Below are 10,496 nucleotides of genomic sequence, written 5' to 3'. Positions count from 1 at the left end.
CCCTGCAGAATTCAGATGCATACTTTCTGGTGCAACAGCAAGTGCTGGAGGATTTAAGCGCCAAACAAGAGAAAGTTAATAAGCTTGCTAAGCATCTTGCCAGCATTATGGGTACCCAGGATATTATTTCTTGAGCTCTTCTGAAGTGGTTTCAGTTCTGGACTTGTTTTGCTGCGGCGTTTATATCCTGCTTTGTTCCCTATATTTGCACTAGTGGCGAACTTTGATGCCCAGTGGATGTAATATGTGTATTAGCCGTGATAGCCTAGTGTAAGTTGTTTGCCTATTTATTTCCTTATTGTCTTGCTTATTTGTTTTCTTGTAGTCAGTGCAGTTCTTTTTCCGCGGTTTGCTAGTGGCCGCAATAGCCTATTTTTTAAAACTAGGCCACATTAACCATGGGCTACATATTTACTGTAGTTAACATGGGCCTCCTATGGCCGTAGAAACAATGGGCCTTCTAAGGGCCGTAGAAACAATGGGCCTTCTACGGGGCATAGAAACAATGGGCTTATACAGGCCATAGACACAATGGGCCTTCTACAGGCCATATCATCAATGGGCCTTCTACGGGCCGTATGATCGGGTGGCCAAACATGGGCCAATAACAGACCACATTATGGACGTAAATGGGCTAGAGATGAAATCGTCCGTTCATGGGCCGACCATAACGGGCCGTTGTTAATCGGCCGTATTTGATGACGCTATGAAAACAGCCCAACGTATTAACGGGCCACAAACGGGCTGACTGTAACCACGGGCTGAATTTGGCCCACAAGCAGAAAATGACAGTAACGGGCTGAAAGTAAACGAATGCTGGAAATGAGCCCAAGAATAAATGGGCCCTGAGAAGGCCGAAAGATAACATGGGCTGGAAACGGCCCAACGGTATAATGGGCCGTTAATGGGTAAAAAGTGATACACTGTTCATTACGGGCCAGTTTTACCATGGGTCGTTAATGGGCCAAGGGTTACTAAGGGCCTCATATGGGCCGAAAGACGTCATGGGCCATACATCGGCCGAAAGTTAAAATGGGCTGGAATTATATTGGACGGCCCAAATGACGCTAGTGGGCCTAATTCGGATAGGCCATAAACGGGCCCTAGGTTAGCGGGCTGTAAATGGGCTATATGCGAACAGGCCATTAACAGGCTTGCCGTGGGCCGGCCCGCCATGTTTTTACCAAGTCAAACGGGCCGGCCTTTTCACAGGAATGGGCCTCTGTTGGGTCGTGCCACGTGTCGATGTATCATAGGCGCTTTGGGTCCAATGAGTGGATGACATCTGTCCCAACGGCGAGCCAACACGTGTTCCCTCCAGCCAATGATGATTTTACACGTGGAAAACCCCCATTGGTCGGGGCTGTTAACGGGTTATCGGATCCAAAACCGGACCCGATAGCTTAACGGCGTTCCGTTACGGTGGATACCACGTGTCGGTCACCCTTGACGAAAGCACTTCTGTGACGCGCGATTTATCGTCATGGAAGTGGACACTTCTGTGATGATAATTTTGGTAATGTCATGGAACACTTCTACGACAGCACAGGTATGACTATCTTGATTTTGTCATAAATTTTTCATGGATGTACATGCATGACAGAAAACGTGACCTACTGTGACAAACACGTATCATCACGGAAGTGTATTTTTTTTGTAGTGTTGCCAAAGGAAAAAGTGTAAAAAGGAAAGGTGATGATCACCATGACTCTTGTATAAGGGTAGAAGATAAAAGTAAAAGATAGGCCCTTCGCAGAGGGAAGCAGAGGTTGTCATGCACTTTTATGGTTGGATGCACAAAATCTTAATGCAAAAGGACGTCACTTTATATTGCCGCTTGTGATAAAGACCTTTATTATGCAGTCTGTCGCTTTTATTTCTTCCCTATCACAAGTTCGTATAAAGCTTATTTTCTTCGCACTAATAGATCATACATATTTAGAGAGCAACTTTTATTGCATGCACCGATGACAACTTTCTTGAAGGATCTTACTCAATCCATAGGTAGGTATGGTGGACTCTCATGGCAAAACTGGTTTAAGGGATGTTTGGAAGCACAACTAGTATTTCTACTTGGTGCAAAGAATTTAACTAGCATGAGAGGGAAAGGCAAGCTCAACATGTTGGATGATCCAAGACAATATAATGTTTCAGATATAGGAAAACATAAGCCATTAAGTTGTCTTCTTTTTCCAACCTCAACCTTTTAGCATATCATATTTTAATGAGTGCTCACAATTACAAAAGATGTCCAAGATAGTGTATTTATATGTGAAATCTTTCTTCCTTTAATATTCTTTCATGAATTGTTCAAGTGACCAATTCTGTGTTTGCTAAATCTTAATAAATTTACCACCTATACTTATTATGTGTGAAGTCATTACTCCCCATGGTATAAGCATATGAAACATATATAAATTCAGATTTATGATATTCAATTCATTCAACCATTTACTCATAGGATATATGTGAAGCACGTGAGTAAATGACAAACTACTCCAAAAAGATATAAGTAAAGAACACCGAGTAGTCAAATAATTAACTAGCCATGGGAGGATTCTTTTTCATTCAAGATTTCAGATCCAATGATTTTATTCCAACAGCAAGTAAAATTGAAAATACGCTCCAAGCAAAACACATATCATGTGACGAATAGAAATATAGCTCCGAGTAAGGTAGACCGGTAGTTTTGAAGAAGAAAGAGGGGATGCCTTCAAGGGCATCCCCAAGCTTAGGTGCTTGAGTATTCCTTGAATATTACTTTGGGGTGCCTTGGGCATCCCCAAGCTTAGGGTCTTTCCACTCCTTATTCTCCTCATATCGATATCTCACCCAAAGCTTGAAAACTTCAATCACACAAAACTTAACGAAACTTCGTGAGATAGGTTAGTATGATAAAGAGTAAACCATTCACTTTGGTACTGTCAAAGACAAGGTTCATAATTGTTATAACACAATGCCTACTGTACCATATCGTTTCTACAATTTATATTGAGAAATATAAGCCATAGAAACTAGAAAACAAGCAAACTATGCAATGAAAACAGAATCTGTCAGAAACAGAACAGTCTGTAATGATCTGAACAGCAACCATACTTATACTACTCCAAAAATTATGAAATAATGGGTGTACGTGAGGAATTTTTCTATTAATCTTCTGCAAAAATAATCAACTCAAAAGCACTCTTCTGTAAAAAATGATAGCTAATCTCGTGAGCGCAAAGTTTCTGTTTTTTACAGCAAGATTACATTAACTTTCACCCAAGTCTTCCCAAATGTCTTACTTGGCACTTTATTGAAACAAAAGCTATAAAACATAATTACTACAGTATCTTAATCATGTAAACACACAAAAACAGTAAGGGTAAATATTGGGTTGTCTCCCAACAAGCGCCTTTCTTTAATGCCTTTTAGCTAGGCATGATGATTTCAATGATGCTCACATAGAAGATAAGAATTGAAACATAAAGAGAGCATCATGAAGAGTATGGCTAGCACATTTAAATCTAACCCACTTCCTATGCCTAGGTATTTTGTGAGAACACAATTTATAGGAACAAGAATCAACTAGCATAGGAAGGCAAAACAAGTATAACTTCAAAACTTTAAGCACATAGAGAGGAAACTTGATATTATTGCAACTCCTACAAGCATATATTCCTCCCTCATAATAATTTTCAGTAGCATCATGAATGATTTCAACAATATAACCATCACATAAAGCATTCTTTTCATGATCTAAAAGCATAGAATTTTTTCTACTCTCCTCATAAGCAAAATTCTTCTCCTTCGGAATAATGGGAACAAACTCAACAGAATAACGGTCATGTGAGGCATAATCCAATTAAAATCATGATGACAAGTTTCATGGTTAACATTATTCTTTTTAGCATACATGTCATCACAATAATCATCCTAGATAGCAGCTTTGTTCTCATAATCAATTGGAACCTCTTCCAAAATAGTGGAATCATTACTAACCAAAGTTGACACTCTTCCAAATCCACTTTCATAAATATCACACTAAGATTCGACACCCTCCAAAATAGTGGGATCACTAATTCCTAAAGTTGACACTCTTCCAACCCCACTTTACATTATATTATTATTCATACTCCAAAATATATAAGTGAAGTTCATGGAGCATTCTACAATTAATAGAGACTAACCAATATCCAAGCTCAAAATATATAAGTGAAGCACACGAAGCATTCTATAAAACCATACTCAAAAGATTTAAGTGAAGCGCAAAGAGCAATTCTATAAGATCATACTTAAAATATATAAGTGAAGCACATGAAGTATTATATAAATCAATGAAGGGCTATCTCATACTATCATGGTTCTTAAAGGAAAAACAAAAACACAAAGGACACAAATCATGTGAACAAAACAAAAACCGAGGTATACCGATAATTGTTGAAGAAGAAAGATAGGATGCCAACCGGGGCATCCCCAAGCTTAGATGCTTGAGTATCATTGAAATATTTACTTGGGGTGCCTTGGGCATCCCCAAGCTTGAACTCTTGCCTCTCTTTATTCTTCTCATATTGATAGCTCCTTGATCTTCGAACACTTCATCCACACAAAACTTTAACAAAAACTTTGTGAGATCTGTTAGTATAATAAAGCAAATCACTACCTTCAAGTACTGTTGCAAACTTATTCCAATTTCATATTAGAACCATATCTACTGTATTCCAACTTCACCATGGTTCATACCCCCCGATACTACCCATAGATTCATCAAAATAAGCGAACAACACACAGAAAACAGAATCTGTCAAAAACAGGACAGTCTGTAGTAATCTGGAAGTTTAGTAAACTTCTGTAACTCCAAACAATTCTAAAAAATATGACAATTTAAACAATTTGTATAGAAGTAATGTGCTAAAAGTTTCAGAGCCATTTGACCCTCCAGTAAAAAAATGTAAATTCACGCGCTATAGCCAAAGTTTCTGTTTTGGTACTGCACATAGTAAACAAGCAATCTAATCATCCTAAAACCGAAGCTTGGCACATTATTTTTATAATACAATGGATATATACAAGGGTATAATTATTTTCAGAGAAGCTTCCATGATTTTTTTTACATTGTTTACATGAGCATGAACAAAAGTGTTCAAGGTCGACCCTCACTTCTCCATTGCATAACCTTCCAATCACTTCTCTTATTGAAAAACTTATTAGGCATGAGAGGCAAGTAAATTTTTTTGTATTTTCATTCTTAAATTTTTTATGTTTCACCCACAACTAAACAGAAACAAAAAGGAAAAACAAAATCTACTTAGTGAAGAAAGCAAACAAGCACACACGAGAATATCAACCCCACGCTATTGCTCCCCGGCAACGGCGCCAGAAAAGAGCTTGATAATCCCCAAGTGCAGGGAATCATCATAGAAATTCCCAATGGTGGAAGTGATAAGTATGGAGTGTCGAACCCACAAGGAGCTAAAGGTAAGATCAATATTCTCTCAAGTCCTATCTGCCACTAATACGACTCTGCGTACACCGAACGTTTGCTTCCAACTAGAAACGAGAAATAAAACTACGTTGTGGGTATGAAGAGGATAACTTTGCATGGTATCGGAGAGCTAAAATATAAAAGTAGGTGCTGTTATCATAAAGTTAGAATATATTACTAAATTTTATAAATAGCGAGTGTGGAATAATGATGGGTCGGTGTGCGGAATTATCCTAGGCAATCATTAACAAGACCGGTAGTCGTCATTGCAATTTCGTATGAGGGAGAGGCATAAGCTAACATACTTTCTCTTCTTGGATCATATGCACTTATGATTGGAACTCTAGCAAGCATCCGCAACTACTAAAGATCATTAAGGTAAAACCAAACCATAGCATTAAAGCATCAAGTCCCCTTTATCCCATATGCAACAACCCCCTTAGTCGGGTTTATGCTTCTGTCACTCAAGCAACCCACTATAAGCGAATCATGAACGTATTGCAACACCCTACAGCGGGAAATCCCTCATGCTTGCACGACATGGAGGGCACAATAGGACAACACCAAAATAAAACATACAACTCATACCAATCTAGATCATCAATCAACCCAAAGACAAAGGATATCTACTCAAAACATCATAGGATGGCAACACATCATTTGTCGTGGTTTTGTCACGGTAGATGTCCAAGAGAAAGGACTTAGTCATGGAGCCATCGCTACGGGTTAGCTTAAAGGGGTTAAAGCGGACAAGGGACGCAAGAGAGTTTTATACTAGTTCGGCCCCTTGCGATGAAGGTAAAAGCCTACGTCTTGTTGTGATGGAATTGATGGGGTTTCGATGACCAGGGAGCGAATACGCTTTGCCTGGGTCTCGAGTTGTTGTTTTTTGTCCCTGAATCACCGCCGGGTCGTCCCCTTATATACATGGGTTGACGCCCGTCGGTTTACAGACTCTGAGGCCGGCTCATAATCGTGTTCGGCTCGGTCTCTGCTACGCATATCTTACAATACAAGTTTACATCTCAATGTCGGTTTGTGTCTACATGCCTTAAACCGGCTTTGGGCCCTGGGCCTTTATGAAGCGTCACCGTCTGTCTTCATGGGCTTCAGATACAGATGAGCTATTTATGAAGTTAACCCGGCCTCTCCTGGCCAGTTTACGCCCAGTGGTAATATCCCCAACATTAGGCCCCAAATTGATTTGAACTCGTCCATGTCAATCCTCAATACTTGAGAAAATTTCTTCTTCAAAATCTTCACACAATCTTGTAAACCGCCATGACATCATCTTCTAAGATCTTGGTAAACCGCCGTGACGTCACCTGCCATTAACGAGCCTCCGACAATCGAGGCGAAAGCATCACCTTATATCAAAAATCTGACTCCTCGATTTTCGCATCTGTCGTTTATCTTCTTATAAATAGGGCCAGGGGGTCTTCCCATTTTCCCCCTCATGCCCCTTCGCTTCATCTTCATCCTCGCGACGCCCGAACCTTCGACCTCCGCCGCCGCCGTCAACCTTCGACTGCTGCACCACCCTTGGCCGCTGCATCGACCTGAACGTACCAGAGCTCCTCCGCGCGCCGCCGCTGCTCAACAGCACCCATAAGTTTCCCCTTTCTCTTACCATAGATCTGCACTTAGGGTTTCCGTCGTTCATCGGTGTTCGTCGCCGCCCTTTTTGTTTTTCCTTGTTTATATCCGTGGGTTAGATCCAAGAACCACATAGGTCTTGTGCGGTAGTAGTTTAAACCACATAGATCTCGTGCTTTAGTAGTTTCAGCACCTGTTTGACATCCAACTCATCTCATCTTAGTGAACCTTCAGCATACTGGAATTTAGGTCAGAATATCTTTTGTTTTCCCATGCGCGGTAGATCTGAAATTACCATAGAAAGATGTGAAACTTGTTTCTTCCTTCTCTTACACCCTTTGAATACCAGATTGGCCGGTTTAAACTCACAGAAAAAATGATGACCCGGTAGATACCATTAGTCCCCTGTTGAACCACCAATGCATTATACTGTTCCATTGCCAGACTCCGGTTTACCAATATGCTAGTATCCTCATACCACTGTATAGTTGTCCATTGTAAATCTTAAACCGGTAACACTCATGTTTCAGATTTTCCTTGTCATGGCTAAACAAGTTTATGAGTGCAATTGGGCTCCCTCTCGAGTAACCGAGGAGCAATTAAACAACCTTGTTAAGACAGGCGCCCTAGCCAAGAAAGATGTCATTCACTGGAGGGTCCCTGGCCCGGAAAATCCTCCTACACCCAAGGATGGAGAAGTAGTCGTGTTTGCTGATCATCTCGCACGAGGTTTTAGCCCTCCTGGTTCAAAAAATTTCCGAGATGTGCTAGCCAATTTTCAGTTGCGCCCTCAAGACATTGGTCCCAACTCTGTTACCAATATCTGCCACTTCCAAGTATTCTGTGAAGCTTGTCTGCAAGAGGAACCTACAGTCAAATTGTTTAGAGATTTCTTTCATTTAAACCGTCGCACCGAGTTCTCAGATGGACCCAATACGGAACTGGGCGGGATGGCGGTTCAGAAGAGAAAAGAAGTCACCTTCCCCCATCCCAAACTCCACAGTCACCCCAAAGAGTGGAACCAAACTTGGTTTTACTGCATGGATACCTCTCCATCTGACGAAAACCCCCTGCCGGGTTACCGCCCTGAACGCCTGAGCAACACACACTCGTTTCCTCAGAGGCTGACAGCAAGAGAATGGGCCAACTATGCTCCCCAACTTTCGAAGCTTAGAGCCTTCATGGCGAACGGTTTGACAGGAGTCGATCTTGCTCGTTGCTGGATAAGCTGGAGCATTCTGCCCTTAAGCCGGTGCCCCGGTTTGATGTGTGAGTACACGGGGAGTTTGAAGGATGCTCAGCGACACATTGACATTCAGCTTACAGATGACGAAGTCACTGAGGCTGTAAAGAAAATACTGAACGAACCGGAGGCCGTCTGTGCCCAAACCGGGCTACTCCCTTTCTGCACCTCCAATAAACCACCAGCTGTAAGAATCATATCATCCTTTGTATCTGAATTTGCTTCTGTCCAAATATTCTCTGAAAGTATGATTATTTTTCTAACAGGGTGATGATCCGTTCTGGAACAAAAAACCATCACAAGATAAACCGGCAAAACTGCAAGACAAACCGGTCAAGCCAGTTCGTCCAAAGACCAAGGTTGCCAAGAAACCTGCCAAGAGAAGGACCACCGCATCCTCCGATCTGCCAGCTGATGACAATGTGCGTAATCCGGAATCAGAGGTAGAACTTGACTCTCTTGGCTTATTTTTCATACATCTCATTGACAATGATTATTATCAGGACGACGCTGAAGGAAGTCACGCCGAGGACGTAGAGGTAACTATTCTTTCCTCTGATTCAGATCCTCTGCCAACATCAAAAATCTGTCAAGCAAACCGGAAAATAAAATTTTCTCACCCTCTTGCTTATTTGGATCCAAACTTTCTTTTGAAGACGCAGCAGCACGAAGCTCGCCGTACAACCTGGCACAGCGGCCAGGTAGTTACCTCTGCCGGTTTACTGAACAGTCCGGTTCAGAAACGCCGATCAGAGGTCTCTTATCCCTTTGATACTTCATACCCAAAAGCAGGCTGTTTTCGCCAGCCTCTTAACCCGTCAGATTCAAATTATCAGGGTACTTCTCACTCATCCTCTGGCGAGTCTTCGGCTACACAGCTTCCACCTCTCAAAACAGTTCCTGGGTGAGTTATGCACATGTCTTTATTCTTGATATGTTATCTTTTCATACTGTACTGATCCTTATGTCTTATCTTTTCGCAGCGCCAAGCCAAGACCCAGCAAGAAAGCTCGGTTGAACAAACCGGCTGATGAAAATGTAGCTGCTGAACCGGAAACAACTCCAGATCTGGAAGGAACCGATGCTGACGCCATGCTTCATGATCCGCCGCTTCAAGACCATGATTTACTTGCTGAACAAGTGCAAGTTGATACTACAAGTCATGCAGACCAACCAACCAGCCCTGTCCGAACTGGTGACAAACCGGTCAGTCCAACGAAGGACACTGATAAACCGCCAACTCTGGCAAGAGCCTCGGATGAACAAGATGATGATGTTATGATTACTGGCACTGGCCACTCGCTCCAGGCAACCCTGTAGCTTTGTCAAAGCATACTGCCAAGGATGATCTCTCTGCTATCGGCAAAGGCAAATGGAATGCCGATTTATCAAGCTTCGCCCACCTCAATGTTCAAGATATTCACTCTGGCTTCTAGAACCGTCTGTATACCAGTCGCGACTATGAAGCTAGTTTGGTAAACTTGATGAAGGAGCGATATGAGGTAACTACTATTTTTCTCCTTTGTCCACTTTCAGTTTATCGGCTCGTAGTAGCTCCCAAGTGACGGTTTATGATACCAATCTAAATTGGTACTTTTGTCATAACTTAATCTTGCCTATTTAGCCTCCAGGGACCGGATTACCTTTTTAAGATGAACCGGTTCCTTATAATTTGCCATACTTCTCTTTCGCTGGTATAGTCCCCAAGGGCCGGTTTAACTTTATAAAGATGAACCGGGACTGTAGAAGAATTCCCATATCAACAGCTTTTTGAGCAAACACACATTAGCACCCAAGTACCAAGCTTAATACTTGTATTGTGTTTGGGACTTGTAAAAATTTCTGAATAAACGCAAATATGCATTAGCCCCCAAGTACTAAGGGCATAACTTGTTATGTGCTTGGTACTTCAAATCTGTCAACTCATTATGTATCTGTCTCTTTACAGGCGGAGCTGAGCAAGAAGGACCGCCAAACCGCTGATCTGCGGGAGAACATCAAAACCCAGCAATCTGAAGCCTCCAAAGCAAAGGAAGAGTTGACCCGCACTCTAGGTGCTATGGAGAAACTGAAAGAGGGCTTCAACAAAGAGCGGGCGGATTGGGAGATTGAAAAAGCCGCTTTGATAAGAAGGGTTGAAAACGCAGAAGCCGCTCTTAAACCGGTGGTTGACGAGCTGACTGGTGTAAAGCG

Source organism: Aegilops tauschii, chromosome 3, assembly GCF_002575655.3.
Source record: "Aegilops tauschii subsp. strangulata cultivar AL8/78 chromosome 3, Aet v6.0, whole genome shotgun sequence".
NCBI lineage: Eukaryota > Viridiplantae > Streptophyta > Magnoliopsida > Poales > Poaceae > Aegilops > Aegilops tauschii.
The sequence above is the reverse complement of the archived record's forward strand: the minus strand, read 5'-3'. Positions refer to the sequence as shown.